We start from the raw sequence: 15,979 nt of genomic DNA, 5'->3' as shown, positions 1-15,979 counted from the left end.
CACGGAGGGGAGGGACAAGGGCTGAAGGGAGAGAGGCAGAATTTGTGGTAGGGCCAGGTCTCAGGGACTCTAGGGCAATGGCCCATACCACCAGCCTGAGGAGTGTGCCCTCCGAGTGAGGGCAAAACAAGAAACTCTCACTGAGAAAGTGCACAGCCCCTACAATGCCTATAGTGCTCAGTCCAGAGGCCCCTTAAAGACCACTAGTCTGATCGACCATTGTATAGATGAGGAAAACCGAGGCCCGGAGTCCACTGTGACATTTCTGGGTTCAAAGCCAGTCTTTGCCCCTGCAGGATTTCTCATCCATAGAGGTTCAGGGTTTCTGATGGCAAAATCCTTCCCCACTGCACTCACCCACATTCCAAGTCCTGCTTCCAGCACCTAAAGCAGAAATGTCAGTTTCAGGTCCCCAGGGATCCCATGGGGCTGGGTGGGGACACTTGCCACAGCTCGGCTCAGCGAGCAGGGGAGACTGCAAGAACAGGTAAAACAGGCGTGTGAACTCGATCTGAACTGTTGCCTACTAACTGAAATTGTGTTTAAAAACCAGACATGACGCCTTCAAGACTGTGCAAGTCGAGTGGATCCTTCAGGGGACACACTCAAATGCCAGCTGTCTGGGAGGCCCAGTTTTGGGCCTGACTTCCTCATTATTCTGGAAATCCCCCCGAGGGGTGTCCTTGCAGCCCTTTAGTCACCGCCACCAACCGGACCACCCCCAGGGATGTCTTCCAAAAGGAGGCCCAAATTGGGAGGGCTTTGAGGGGCTGGAGGACGGTAGGGAGGGAGGTGGGGGGCAGAGGGCAGAGGGGAAGCTGGGGCTTAGAAGCCAACCTGCACAAGATTGAAAAAAAAAAAAGAGAGAGAAGCAAAGCTGCTTCTTTCTAATTTGGTCATTTATGCCATTCATACGAAATTCCTGAGCTTGTTCACTTCCTTCATTTTATTTTTTATAACTTTTTTCTTTTATTTTATAATTTTTTTTTTTAAGGACAGTGGTGGGTAGCCTCCATGGTTCACGCCTGTAATCCCAGCACTTTGGGAGGCCAAAGTGGGCAGATCATGAGGTCAGGAGATTGAGACCATCCTGGCTAACACGGTGAGACCTCATCTCTACTAAAAATATAAAAAATTAGCCGGGCGTGGTGGCAAGCACCTGTAGTCCCAGTTACCCGGGAGGCCGAGGCAGGAGAATTGCTTGAACCTGGGAGGTGGGGGTTGCAGTGAGCTGGGGTCACGCCACTGCACTCCAGCCTGGGCGACAGAGCAAGACCCTGTCACACACACACACACACACAAAAAAAGATAAAAGACAGGGTCTTGCTCTGTCGCCCAGGCTGGAGTGCAGTGGCATGATCTCTGCTCACTGCAACCTCTGCCTCCTGGGCTCAAATGATCCTCCTGCCTCAGCCTCCAGGTAGCTGGGACTACAGGTGCCACCACACTGGGCTCACCTCCTTCATTTTACAGCTAAGGAAATGGAAGTCCAATGAAGGGACGACTTGCTCAGAGAACCAGCAGGTGGTGGCAGAGCTGGCCTAGGGTGGGGGCAGAGGGGCAGGGGTAGAATCTGGGTCTCCAGGCTGTTTCCCCAGTCAGGAAGAAGGCGATGGTGAGTGTGCCCCGCGCTGGCTTCAGCATCACACACCTTATCCCCATTTTACAGGGAGAGGGAGGAACTCTTACAAGGTTCCACAGGAGAGACAGAGTTGAAGATCAATCAATAAACAACGGGGAAAGGTGTGAAGTAACGACTGAGCCCTTCCACAGATTGTCTCCCTAGTTCGACTGCCACCCGCACCCCAAGGGGCCCACTGGACGCTGCCCGCGCATGCCCCATCCCGTTCGTGCCCCCGCGTGGCCGCCTGCAGTCTCGCGGATGCGCCAGGTCACGAGTGCGCCACCGCGCGCCCCGCGCTGCGTCCCCGCAGACCTGCGCGCCTCTGCTCTGCCCGGCTGTGCGCCTCCAACCCCGCGCTTCCGCCTTTTTCCACAGGAATCCGAAATCAGATTCAGCTGTGAAGCGCGGTTTCGGATCCTCTTTCGCTTCTCTATCTCGAGAAACTTGAAACTGTGTCCTCTACGGTTGCATCAGAGGGCATCTTGAGAGTGGAGGAGGGCTGCTGAGCCCGCCGCAGGGTTCCGCCGGGCCGGGAGGTCTTGCTCAACCTGAACGTTGCGGGGAGATGGGTGTTCGCGGAGGGAATGGGCCCTGGCGGCCCTAGAGCCATCCCCGAGCGCCTCCCACCGCCAGCGGACTTGCTGTTAAAAATGCAATCGACGCGTCCCGTGAGTCAGAATGAGGGTGACTACTTATGGAAGAGGAAGGAGAGACGGGGAAGGGGCGCGAGGAGACTTCTGAGCTGGCTGGCCAAGTTCTTTTTCTTGGTCTCGGAGACAGTTCACTTTGTAGTAGTTAGTTCAGCCATACGTCAAGTCCATGGGATTCTGTATCCGTGATTTATTTTACAATAAAAATATGTTTAAAATAATCAGTTACAGTTGTAAAACTGAAATTCTTCCCATTCGAATTTTCTTTCTTTTTCCTTCCTTCTTCCTTCCTTCTTTCCTTTCTTCCTTGCTTCCTCCTTCCTTCCTTCCTTCCTTCCTTCCTTCTCCTCCTCCTCTTCTTTCGTTTTGTTTTTTGTTTATTGTTTTTAAGACAAGAGTTTTGCTCTGTTGCCCAGGCTGGAACACAGTGGCACGATCTGGCTCACTGCAGCCTTGACCCCTGGGTTCAACCGGTCCTCCCTCCTCAGTTTCCCAAGTAGCTAGGACCATAGGTGTGTGCCGCCACACCTGGCTAATATTTTTTATTATTTATGTAGAGACAGGGTCTCACCATATTGCCCAGGCTGGTCCTGAACTCCTGGGCTCAAACCATCCTCCCACCTCGGCCTCCTAAATGGTTGAGATTACATGTGTGAGCCACTGTGCCCAACTGAGCAGCTTTTTAAAGTCAGGCATTGAGTCAGTATCTCTAGGGACTGAGAGAGGTGTACATTTTTTAAGTTCCTCCAGTTTTTCAAAAGGGCAGGCAGGATTGAGAAACACTGGCCTACCATGGGGGGATTCCATATTAAGATTTTGAAAGCCACGGGCCTTGAAGGAGGAAGTAGAGGCTCCCAGAAGCCCAAGTGGATGCCCTACCTGAGCCCTCCCAGCAGGTGAGGTGCAAAGCTGGCCTGGAGCAGGAACTCCCACTGCCTACTCCAGAGCTCTGCCCTCAGACTACTCTGAATGTGCCTCTTTCATGCACATTCTCTGTTGTCTTTGGATTGGAGATCATGGGGTGTATATGTCTCTCTCTCTCTCTCTCTCTCTGTGTGTGTGTGTGTGTGTGTGTGTGTGTGTGTGTGTGTGTGTATATATATATACTTTTGTTAAAGAATAATTTTTAAGCCAGACATGGTAGCTCACACCTGTAAACCCAGCACTTTGGGAGGCTAAGGCAGGCAGATTACCTGATGTCAGGAGTTCGAGACCAGCCTAGCCAACATGGTGAAACCCCATCTCTACTAAAAATACAAATATTAGCCAGGCGTGGTGGCACATTCCTGTAATCCAGCTATTTGAGAGGCAGGTAGAGGTCGCAGTGAGTTGAGATTGTGCCACTGAACTCCAGCCTGGGCAACAGAGTGAGACTCTGCCTCAAAAAAAAAAAAAAAAAAATTAAGATTTGTATTACTGTTGCAATTATTAAGGCAATGCAGCTCTAATAAATAATCACCCAAAGATGTACACAGATAGGCAATTCAGAAATTCAAATAGCTTGTAAGCATGGAAAAGGAGTCTCACCAAGTTTTGAAGAGACACAAATTAAACCAACAATGAAACATTTTCTCACCTATACCATTGGCAAAGATAAAATGCTAATGCTGCAAAAATGTGGGGAAATGAGTACTGCCTTCAAATTCATACCTGTGCAATCTTTTAAAAGGAATTTATTACTGCGGAGCAAAAGCATTAAGCATGCATCCTGTTTGCCCCAGCAATTACGCCTCCAGGAAAAACACATGTGCCAAGGTATATGTTCACTGCAGAGTCATATGTCATGATTAAAGTAACTGGAAATAGCACAAAGATCCAGAAATAGGCCGGGCATGGTGGCTCACGCCTGTAATCCCAGCACTTTGGAAGGCCGAGGTGGGTGGATCACCTGAGGTCTGGAGTTCAAAACCACCCTGACCAGCGAGGTGAAACCCTGTCTCTAAAAAAAAAAAAAAAGATCCAGAAATAAGATTTGTTAACCAAAAAAAAAAATAATAATTCTGCATTCTACAGTGGAAGTTGAGCAGCCATCAAAAGAAATGAGGTTACTATCACACTGGCCTTTAAGTTAAAAAGAAAAAAAGGAAAGGAAGGAAGGAAAGAGAGAAAGAAAAAAGAGAGAAAGGAAGGAAGGAAAGAAGGAAGGGAGGAAGGGAGGGAGGAGGCAGCCAGGCACAGTGGCTCCCTGTAATCCCAGCACTTTGGGAGGCCAAGGCAGCTGGATTGCTTGAGCCCAGGAGTTCCAGACCAGCCTGAGCAACATGGTAAAATCTAGTGTCTACAAAAAATACAAAAACTAGCCAGGCCTCATGGCGCACACCTATATTCCCAACTACTTGGGAAGCTGAGGTGTGAGGATCACTTGAGCCCGGGGAGGCCAAGGTTGCAGTAAGCCATGATCATGCCATTGTGCTCCAGAGCCTGGGTGACAGAGTGAGAGCTTACTGAAAAAAAAAAAAAAAAAAAAAAGATTGAGGCTGGCCAGGTGCAATGGCTCATGCCTGTAATTCTAGCACTTTGGAAGCCTGAGGTAGGAGGGTTGCTTGAGGTCAGGAGTTTGAGACCAGCCTGGCCAACGCAGTGAAACCCCATCTCTAAAAAAAGGTTTTTTAAATAAAGAAAAATCTTAAATATAAAGGGGATGAGGCTGATCGATCTATGTGAATTGATGTGGTGAAATGCATATATTATGTTACATGAAAAAATAAGTTCCAATTGCTTCTCGAAAAAAAAAAGTTCCAAAACAGTATTTCTATATACTCACATGTATATTTATGTGTGTGTGCATATGTATTTGTGCATGCATGCATATCCATGTGTGTAGGTATATGTACACAGATATGCGTGTATATATACATACACACACAGGTATTGTATATGTGCATAAGTGCATGTATAGATATGTATGTGTGTATATAGTAGGCATGTGTATATGTATGTATTTGCGTTGTAACCCAGAAAAGGGTCTGAGACAAGTCTCCATCAATTTGGAGGTTTATTTTGACAAGGCTGAGGACATGCCCAAAAAAAGAGGCATAAGCAGTGGGATCTGTGGCTCCACAATTTTTTCAGAGAAGATTTTGAGGGCTTCAGTATTAGAAAGGAAACAGCAGGCAGGAGGGGAAGTCGGGACGGAAAACAAAGGAAAGTAGGCAGTGAGATAAGGGGGCGCATTTCTGGCAGGCTTTGATTAGAGCTCACCAAATCCACGTGTTACCTATGAAGGGAGAGGTGGAGGCACAGGCAAGTACGCCTCCATCTCCTGCTCAGTAAATCTGCATTTGTCTCTGCGTGTCTTTGTCTCATAACTGTGAAGATAAGGTGTTAATATACATGGGAGGCCACCAGGGGAAATGTGACCTTCTATTTTATAGCTATCTGCTTAGGAACAGAAGGAAAGGCAGTTTGGCCAGGCATGGTGGCTCCCAGCACTTTAGGAGTTGAAAAAGGTGGATCACCTGATGTCAGGAGTTTGAAACCAGCCTGACCAACATGGTGAAAACCCGTCTCTACTAAAAATACAAGAATTAGCTGAGTGTGGAGGTGGGCGCCTGTAGTCCCAGCTACTCGGGAGGGAGGCTGAGGCAGGAAAATCACCTGAACCCAGGAGGCAGAGGTTGCAGTGAGCCAAGATCGCACCGCTACACTCCAGCCTGGGCAACAGAGTGAGACTCTGTCTTGAAAAGAAAAAAAAAAAAGAAAAGAAAAGGCAGTTTTTGGTGTGACTCAGTTTCTAAGCTTAACTTTTCCCTTTGGCTTCGTGAGTTTGGGGTACCGAGATTCTATTTTCCTTTCAGACTGTGTATGTGTTTGTGTGGGTGTCTATGTGCGTATGTGTATATAGGTACAGAAATGTGACCACTTACCTCACTGCCTGTGTATGTGTGTGCATGAGTAAGATGATGTTCACTATTCACTGCTTATCTCTGGGCAGTGGAGTTGTAGGGGTTCTTTCACTTTTTTGCTGTCATACACATCTATATACAAGATTCTTACTGAAGACTCAGGGAGTCTTTATTTGTGTTGTTTTTACCAGCAGAATGTATTGTTTCTCTTTTTTCTTTTTCTTTTTCTTTTTTTTTTTGAGATGAAGTCGTTCTGTTGCCAGGCTGGAGTGCAGTGGCTCGATCTTGGCTCACTGCAACCTCCAACTCCCTGGTTCAAGTGATTCTCCTGCCTCAGCCTCCCGAGTAGCTGGGATTACAGGTACACACCACCACACCCAGCTAATTTTTGTATTTTTAGTGGAGATGGGGTTTCACCATGTTGGCCAGGCTGGTTTTGAACACCTGCCTCATCCTCCCAAAGTGCTGGGATTACAGGCATAAGCCACTACACTCAGCTGTTTTGATTTTTGAGACAGGGTCGGTCTTGCTGTATTGCCCAGGCTATAGTGCAGTGGCATGATCTCGGCTCACTGCAACCTCTTCCTCCCAAGTTCAAGTGATTCTTGGGCTTCAGCCTCCTCAGTAGCTGGGACAGGTGCATGCCCCCACATCTGACTAATTTTTGTATTTTTTAGTAGAGATGAGGTTTCGCCATATTGGTCAGGCTGGTCCCAAACTCCTGACCTCAAGTGATCCTCCCACCTCGGCCTCCCAAAGTGCCACCATGCCCGGCTGTACTGATTACTGATTTTATAATCGGAAAAAAACGATAAAATATTTTTTATTTTTAAAGAAAAAAAAAACACAAGTAATACATATTTATTAATGAAAATGCCAACAAGAAGAATAAAAAACCCAAGCTCTCCCCTGTTTCATCCCACAAAAGCCACAGCAGTACCATTTTGGCCCATTTGCTTCCGATCTTTCTCCTATGCCTTTTTAAAATAGCAGTTGTTATTCAGCATAAATAATTTCACATCCTGTTTTTCTACGCCTGACATTTTGATGTAAGTATTTTTCTCCGTCATGAAAAAGCCCTCACAAATACCCCTCTGGTCGGCTGTATAACATGTTATGACCGTTTCAATTTTCTTAACAGCTTTCTTATTGTCAGACATTTGGCTCGTCTCCAGTCTTTTGCCATCGGACTAATGCCCTGATCAGCATCTCTGTATAAATGCTTTCCTGGCCATAGGACTTAGGACCCATTCCCAGCAGTTAAATTACTGGACTAAAGGAAAAGAACGCATTTAAGTCCCTGACTCCTCATTGCCAGATTGCTTTCTGCACAAGGAGCCATGGTGCCCCTTGAAAGATAATTTTTATTTCGTTTTCTAGTAAGTCTAGTTGCTTTTCTGAATCTTCTTTCTGCAAACAGACTCAGTTTTCCCCACTTCTGTCATCTTTCCCCATGGATTAATGGACAGAGAGGGTCCTGTGGGTTCAAATCATGGCTGGGTCTGTGATTGGCTGTGTAGCTTTGGGAAAATCACTTGACCTCTCTGGGCCTTCTCCATGTGCTTCCTCTAGCTCTTTCCTTCCTTCCTATGTGGCTTGAAAGATAATGTGCCTGGTTATGTCTTCCAGAGGTCAGGTGGGGTTGGATAGTACTGTTCTCTTTCTTCTCCAGGATTTTACCCAACCTTTTCCTACAAGTTTTCCTCCAGAGATTTGGCCAGAAATGTTCCCTTGCTTTGTAAGGAGGGCCTGGTTTCCTCCCTGGCACCATGGAATGAAAAGGTGTCCTTTCCTGGAACGTCTCCCCAAGGCCAGCCTTCTCCCAAGAGAAAGACAGCAGGGCCTGTTAGCTCATGGTTCGTTCAGTTTTCCCTTCCTTGAAAATCAGGGTAGGCCGGGCGCGGTGGCTCACGCCTGTAATCCTAGCACTTTGGGAGGCTGAGGTGGGTGGATCACCTAAGGTCAGGAGTTCAAGACCAGCCTGGCCATCATAGTGAAACCCCATCTTGAAAAGAAAAGAAAAAAGAAAAGAAAAGAAAAGAAAAGAAAAGAAAATCAGGGTAGAGAAGCTGCAAGTAATCTTCCTCCTCCTTGGCCTGCCCAGAGGCCAGACAAGATTCTTACTGAAGACTCAGGGAGGCTGGGTGTGGTGGCTCATGCCTGAAATCCCAGCACTTTGGGAGGCTGAGGTGGGTGGGTCACCTCAGGTCAGGAGTTCAAGACCAGCCTGGCCAACAAGACGAAACCACATCTCTACTAAAAATATAAAAATTACCTGGGTACAGCCGGGCGCAGTGGCCCATACCTATAAAACCAGCACTTTGGGAGGCCAAGGTAGGTGAATCATGAGGTCAGGAGTTCAAGACCTGCCTGGCCAAGATGGTGAAACCCCGTCTTTTCTAAAAATACAAAAATTAGCTGGATGTGGTGGCAGGCACCTGTAATCCCAGCTACTTGGAAGGCTGAGGCAGAGAATTGCTTGAACCTGGGAGGCCGAGTTTGCAATGAGCTGAGATTGTGCCACTGCACTCCAGCCTGGGCGACAGAGTGAGACTCTGTCTCAAAAAACAAAAACAAAAATTAGCTGGGCGTGGTAGTGGGCGCCTGTAATCCCAGCGACTCAGGAGGCTGAGGCTGAGAATCGCTTAAACCCAGGAGGCGAAGGTTGCAGTGAGACGAGATTGCACCTAGGCGACAGAATGAGACTCCATCTCAAAAAAAAAGACTCAGGGATACAGCACTAGAAACCCTGGATTCACCCACTCCCACATAGATGGGAAGGGGAGAAAATACATCTTTCTTCCAACCCCCGCAAGTTCTTAGTTGCGGCACTCTCCTCAAACAAAAGAGAGATTAACAAGAAAAATTAGCATTTTTGTATTTATTTATTTATTTTTTGAGACGGAGTCTCGCTCTGCTATCAGGCTAGAGTGCAGTGGTGTGATTTTGGCTCACTGCAACCTCCACCTCCTGGGTTCAAGCGATTCTCCTGCCTCAGATTCTTGAGTAGCTGGGACTACAGGCATGCGCCACCATGCCCAGCTAATTTTTGTGTTTTCAGTAGAGATGGGGTTTCACCACGTTGATTAGGATGGTCTCAATCTCTTGACCTTGTGATCTGCCCGCCTCAGCCTCTCAAAGTGCTGGGATTACAGGCATAAGCCACTGCACCTGGCCAAGCATTTTTAACACGTGCTATGCCCATAATGTGGGAGAAATCTCAGTTCAAAAATATCTTTTGAAGGCTGGGCACAGTGGCTCACACTTGTAATCCCAGCTTTTGGTGGGGCTGAGGCAGGGGGATCACTTGAGGCCTGGAGTTTGAGAGCAGCCTAGGCAACACAGCAAGACCCTACCTCTACAAAATTGTTACAGTTAGCTGGGCATGGGGGCTCACACCTGTAGTCCCAGCCACTTGGGAAGCCGAGAGGGCAGGATAGATTGAGCCCTGGAGGCCGAAGCTGTGGTGAATGAGCCGAGATTGTGCCACTGTACTCCAGCCTGGGTGACAGATGGAAACCCGGTCTAAAAAAAAAAAAGAAAAAAAAAAAAAAAAAAAAGGCTGGGTGCAGTGGCTCACACCTGTAATTCTAGCACTTTGGGAGGCCAAGGCGGGCAGATCACCTGAGGTCAGGAGTTCGAGACCAGCCTGACTAACAGGGTGAAACCCTGTCTCTACTAAAAATACAAAAATTAGCCAGGTGTAGTGGTAGGCCTGTAATCCCAGCTACTCAGGAGACTGAGGCAGGAGAATCACTTGAACCCGGGAGGCGGAGGTTGCAGTGAGCCGAGATCGAGTCACTGTACTCCAGCTTGTGCGACCCAGTGAGACTCTGTCTTAAAAAAAAGAAAAAAGTCAAGGAGGCATATTTTAGGGGTGGAATACTCTGGTTTCCTTCACATGCATCAGTTCATTCTTACATTTATTCATGAAATCATTTGTTTAGTCACATGTTTAACTAGGGATCCTGGAGGCCTCCTGCTGGGCGCATGGCCTGGTGCCCTTGAGATGTGCCTGGGACCCGGCTTCTGCCTGTTACCATTGCATGGTGACAGAGGCATTGCAGGACAGTCGTGGCTTCCCCTGGCCCCTGATCCAGCCCTGCAGAGCTCTGCATAGTCTGGCTCACTTCCACCTCATGCTCAGCCCAGCCCTCCCTCTGCCAGACACCTGCACTACTGGGACTCTGCCCAGAAGACAAACTCTGTGTCCTGCCCCTCTGCCAGGCTGAATCTTGCCTATGCTTGGGTCCCATCTCGGATCCGCCTTCTCCCAGAAGCCTTTTAGCGCTGCCCAATTCTGGACAGGGTGGCTTCCGAGGCAGCCCCTCCCTTTAAATCTGACCACATATCCTGTGGTCTTTGCCCTTCTCTTGTATGTCCTCATGGCTGCAGACTGTAACCTCTGGAGGGCAGAGATGGTGTCTGTCGCATTAAGCCTTGGATCTATTTTATCCCAAACAGGGCTCAGCATAGCCTAGGTGCCCAGTAAACACACCGGAGGATAGGTGAAAGGCGTAAAGAGAGCCGGGAGCAGCAGGCAGTGTGGAGCATGGCTCTCTGAAAGATACAGACCTCAGAAATCCTGCCGGAGCCCAGTGGGGCTGGGATGATGAGAGGAGACCTCCAGGATGCAGGGGGCACGCACTGGCCTTGCAGAGTGAGCAGGCACCAGACAAGCCAAGGGGAGGAGAGGCACTCTGGTGAGGGAATCGCATGAGCAAAGCCCAGACGGTACACAGCATGGTGTGTACACATGGGCCAGCACTGGCTGGAGTGGAGGCATGGGCAGCGAGGTCCATGGGACAGGTGGGCATTGCAGGTTGCTGGCACAGAGGCAGAAGGTGGAGGGAACATGCTGGAGAGGTGAAGAGGTGGAGGGGAGAAGAAAAATAGAGCATTGACTGCCAGGGAGATGAGTTTGGCATTGATCCCACAGGCATTAGAGACCCAAGAGACTCAATCTCTCTCTCTCTCTCTCTCTTTTTTTTTTTTTTTTTTGAGACACAGTTTTGCTCTTGTTGTCCAGGCTGGAGTGCAGTGGCATGATCTTGGCTCACTGCAACCTCCGCCTCCCAGGTTCAAGTGATTCTCCCGCCTCAGCCTCCCAAGTAGCTGGGATTATAAGTATGAGCCACCTCACCCGGCTGGGACTCTGATTTTACAAAAAATACAATAAAATAAAAATAAAATTTTTTCTTTTTTTTTTTATTACTCCCATGAAATAGCTTGCACTAAGGAAATTTTTTCTTTAAAAAGAAATTTTATTTGAAAAAAAGGAAGACCAGACATGGTAACTCCTGTAATCTCCACATTTTGGGAGGCTGAGGCAGGAGGATTGCTTGAGGCCAGGAGTTTGAGACCAGCCTGGGCAACATAGTGAGACCCCCATCTCTACAGAAAAATTAAAAATGATCACTGCTCAAACTTGAGCCAGTAATTTAAAAAAAGAAGAAAGAACGAACGAAAATAGCCAGATGTGTGCTGTGTGACTAGTCTCAGCTACTTGGGAGGCTGAGGCAGGAGGATCTCTTGAGCCCAGGAGGCTAAGGCTGCAGTGAGCTATGACTGTGCCACTGCACTCCAGACTGGGTGAGACTTTGTCTCAAAAAAGGAAAAGAAAAAGTGTTTACCAGGGGCTGGGGGTAAGGGGGTGGGGATGGGACGTTATTGTTTAATGTGTACAGAGCTTCTGTTCTGCAAGATGAGGAGAGCTCTGGAGATGGGTGGGTGGTGCTGCAGAGCACAATGCATGTATTTCATACCAGTGAACAGTGCACTTCAAAACAGCCAAGCTGGTACCTTTTTTTTTTTTTTTTTGAGATGGAGTCTCGCTCTGACGCTCAGGCTGGAGTGCAGTGGCGTGATTTCGCCTCACTGCAACCTCTCCCTCCCGAGTTGAAGCAATTGTCCTACCTCAGCCTCCCGAGTAGCTGGGATGACAGGCGCCTACCACCACCACACCCGGCTAATTTTTGTATTATTAGTAGAGACAGGGTTTCACCATGTTGGCCAGGCTGGTCTCAAACTCCTGACCTTGTGATCCGCCCACCTCGGCCTCCCAAAGTGCTGGGATGCTATACATATTTTACCACAATTTTAAAAGTTGGGGAGAGAATTGCAAATTTTAGCTGCACAGCCTCTACATGAGAGGAGATGGCCCAGGTGCAGCCATGTGCGGTGGCTGCCGAGGCAACAGTGAAGATGACAGTAATTGCTGGCATGTAAGAAGTCCCCAGACAGCAAGGAGAATGTGTAGGAAAGTCACCAGTTGGTCTTGTGGGACTTTGGTGGCCTCCATAAGGAACTCTGAGGGCAGGGGCTGTGTCATACCCTCCTCTCCATACCCAGCACCAAGCTCACAGTGTGCAGTGGCGAGCCCTCAGCTAGAGCAGCTGAGGAAGTGGCTGCGCCTGTGTCCGCCCACGGTAGACCCCTGCACACGGAGAAGAACTAGCTTGTCTCCCACGGAGCCTCGTGTCCCTAAACCCAGGTAAAGTGGCCTAGAGATAGTGAGAGAACAGTGAGGGTTGTTGCAGAGTAACGCTGGGCCCTGGGCAAGGTTTGGCTTCTGCCCGGGCCTCAGCACCTCCCACTCCAGGTCCCCTTCCAGAACTTCACCCAGGCGAGTCCTGACAGCCTCAGTCAGCCAAACCCTGAGGCCTTTCAGGGACTGATAATGCTCACCTTTGGCCCAGACTGGATCCAAACACTTCACCTCTTTTTCTTCAGAGCCCCATCCTCCAAAGGACCCTGTTCTAGCTAGTGACAAACCCAGAGGCGAGGCTGGTCATCTGGGGACGGCAGGAGGAGGTGTCTGTGCCGTTGCTTGGAGCTGACTATGGGCCAAGAGGGACAGGATTATACAGGATTATAGGAGAATTGTATTTTTCTTCCTTGTATTTTTCTGCGTTTTCTAATTTTTTTCAATGAGTATTTTTTTGAGAATCATTAGAAAACAATACATTTTACTTGACAAGGTATATAAATGCATGGATTAAAATATTAAAATATGAAGGGTACAGCCAGGTGCAGTGGCTCATGCCTGTACTCCCAACACTTTGGGAGGCTGAGGTGGGTGGATTGCCTGAGCTCAGGAGTTCTTTTTTTTTTTTTTTTTTGAGACGGAGTTTCGCTCTTGTTACCCAGGCTGGAGTGCAATGGCGCGATCTCGGCTCACCACAACCTCTGCCTCCCGGGTTCAGGCAATTCTCCTGCCTCAGCCTCCTGAGTAGCTGGGATTACAGGCACGCGCCACCATGCCCAGCTAATGTTTTGTATTTTTGGTAGAGACGGGGTTTCACCATGTTGGCCAGGATGGTCTCGATCTCTTGACCTCGTGATCCACCCGCCTCGGCCTCCCAAGGTGCTGGGATTACAGGCTTGAGCCTCCGCGCCCGGCCTGAGCTCAGGAGTTCTTGACTAGCCTGGACAACATGGTGAAACTCCGTCTCTACTCAAAAAATACAAAAAAATTAGCCAGGTGTGGCAGCATGTGCCTGCAGTAGTCCCAGCTACTCGGGATCGCTTGAACCCAGGAGGTGGAGGTTGCAGTGAGCCGAGATCATGCCACTGCACTCCAGCCTGGGCAACAGAGTGAGTCTCGTTCTCAAAAAAATAAAATTAAATTAAATTAAAATAAAGGGTAAAGATTGCTTGCACGTTACAGAGCCCGGGATTTGGAGCTCAGTGCCTGGCACTGAAGCACTCAAAGTGCCAGGTGCTCGAAGTGATCGTTGAATGAGAGGCAGGGGTGGGGGTAATGGGTGGTGAGACGGCGGCCCTGACCCTCCTCCCTCACCACATCAATGTCTGTGAAGCATTTCTAGAGGATCCACTGTGCGGTAGGAACCTGGGAGCCAGGGCTGACTGGGGAGGCGGCAGGTGCAGGCGCTGGTGATGCCATGCTGTTGGGAGCCCCACTGAGGGCGCTCCATGCATCATAGGGGACCCATACCCAGGAAACTGAGGAAGCTTCCAGAAAAAGAGAGTGATACTGGCACTGGATTGTGAGGATGGACAGGAAAATTTTGGAGTGGGATAAGGGTACGGGTGTTCCAGATCATGAGTCCACATTCCTTCACTCCTTCATTATTCACTTGCTCAGTGATTTCACATAAAAACCTTTTTTTAAAAAATGAGAGACAGGGGTCTCACTATGTTGCCTAGGATGGTCTCTAACTCCTGGGCTCAAGCGATCCTCCCACTTTGGCCTCTGAAAGCTCTGGGATTGCAGGTGTGAGCCACTGTGCCCAGCCCCACAGACAACATTAATCTGCAGTCCAAACTGGATCCAAATCCTCCCACTGTGCCTCTGTTTCTGGAGAATGCTTCCAGGGTGCCTGGTATATACTAAGTCCTGACCTAGTGACCAGAGATACAGCCGCCAGTATTAAATAAACATATGCTAGCATGGCAAGAAGAAAAGATGGCAGAATGGCAGACAGAAAGCTGCCAGCGAGCAGATGCAGAAGGAATATCTGGAGTGGGAGCAAAGGGCAACAGCCCCCAGATTGGGGGGAAACGACCTCGGCACATTCGAAGGCAAAGGAGGCCACTGGAGATGTGTGAGCAGCAAATGGTGTGATCTGACTGGGACTGTAAAGGAACACTTCCACTTTCACACAACAGTGATCACACGTTTTCCACAGGCACCCTTTCAAAAACCCCTTTGGCTGGGCACGGTGGCTCATGCCTGTAATCACAGCACTTTAGGAGGCCAAGGTGGGCGGATCATGAGGTCAGGAGTTTGAGACCAGCCTGGCCAATACAGTGAAACCCCGTTTCTACTAACAATACAAGAATTAGCTGGGCATGGTGGTGTGCGCCTGTAGTCCCAGCTACTTGGGAGGCTGAGGCAGGAGAATTGCTTGAACCCGGGAGGCGGAGGTTGCAGTGAGCCAAGATTGTGCCACTGCAATCCAGCCTGGGTGACAGAGTGAGACTCCATTTCAAAAACAACAACAACAACAACAAACAACTGTTTGTATTTTTTTTTTTTTTTTTTTTTTGAGATGGAGTCTCACTTTGTCACCCAGGCTGGAGTGCAATGGTGCAATCTCGGCTCACTGCAACCTCCACCTTTAAGGTTCAAGAGATTATCCTGCCTCAGCCTCCCGAGTAGCTGGGATTACAGGCACCTGTCACCACACCTGGCTAATTTTTGTAGTTTTAGTAGAGACGGGAGTTTCACAGTGTTGTCTAGGCTGGTCTTGAATTCCTGACCTCAGGTGATCCACCTGCCTCCCAAAGTGCTGGGATTACAGGACTGAGTTGCGCACCTGGCGCCTTTGAAATTTTTTATCATCAGCCTAAACTTGCAAATGATGCATTTGGTGGCTTGCTGTAGAGTATATATCATCTTTAAATATTTTTTCCACGCAAAACTGTGGCTACAGATTTAGTTCCTTTGATTAAGAACAATGCCTGCCACATCACGCCCCAACAACACAGTCAAGCAAGACAAGACTTTCTTTCTGTCAGAAAACCCTGGCTTCATTTTTGAATTTCAGATAAGCGTGCATCCCCATGACAACCTTCTCACTTCTAAGCCTTATCTGGGCCAAATGAGTGCAGCGGTGGTTCCTGCCCTCATAGCGTGCTGGGAGCGGGCTCTGCCTCCAGGTACCTCCAGGCCCAGTCGGGCAGGAATTTCGTTTCGCTCTTGTTGCCCAGGCTGGAGTGCAATGGCACAATTTCGTTTCACTGCAACCTCCGTCTCCCAGGTTCTAGCAATTCTCCTGCCTCACCCTCCCAAGTAGCTGGGATTACAGGTGTGCGCCACCACACCCAGCTAAGTTTTTGTATTTAACAGAAACAGGGTTTCACCATGTTGATCAGGCTGGTCTCAAACTCCTGAC

At 48.8% G+C, this 15,979-nt stretch overlaps 1 long non-coding RNA gene across 1 annotated transcript; it reads left to right on the top strand.

Moving 5' to 3' along the window:
• The first annotated feature begins 1,396 nt into the window (after positions 1-1,396).
• LOC116535323 lies at positions 1,397-2,495 on the top strand. The gene is made up of 2 exons (XR_004262158.1): positions 1,397-1,524; positions 1,670-2,495. It is a non-coding gene; the product is annotated as an uncharacterized LOC116535323 (long non-coding RNA).
• Positions 2,496-15,979: the final 13,484 nt, after the last annotated feature.

The sequence above is a fragment of the Sapajus apella genome, unplaced genomic scaffold (genome assembly GCF_009761245.1).
Source record: "Sapajus apella isolate SASKATOON/1434 unplaced genomic scaffold, GSC_monkey_1.0 scaffold94, whole genome shotgun sequence".
NCBI classification, from domain to species: Eukaryota; Metazoa; Chordata; class Mammalia; order Primates; family Cebidae; genus Sapajus; species Sapajus apella.
Note: the sequence above shows the minus strand (reverse complement) of the source record. Positions and strands in the feature narration are given on the sequence as shown.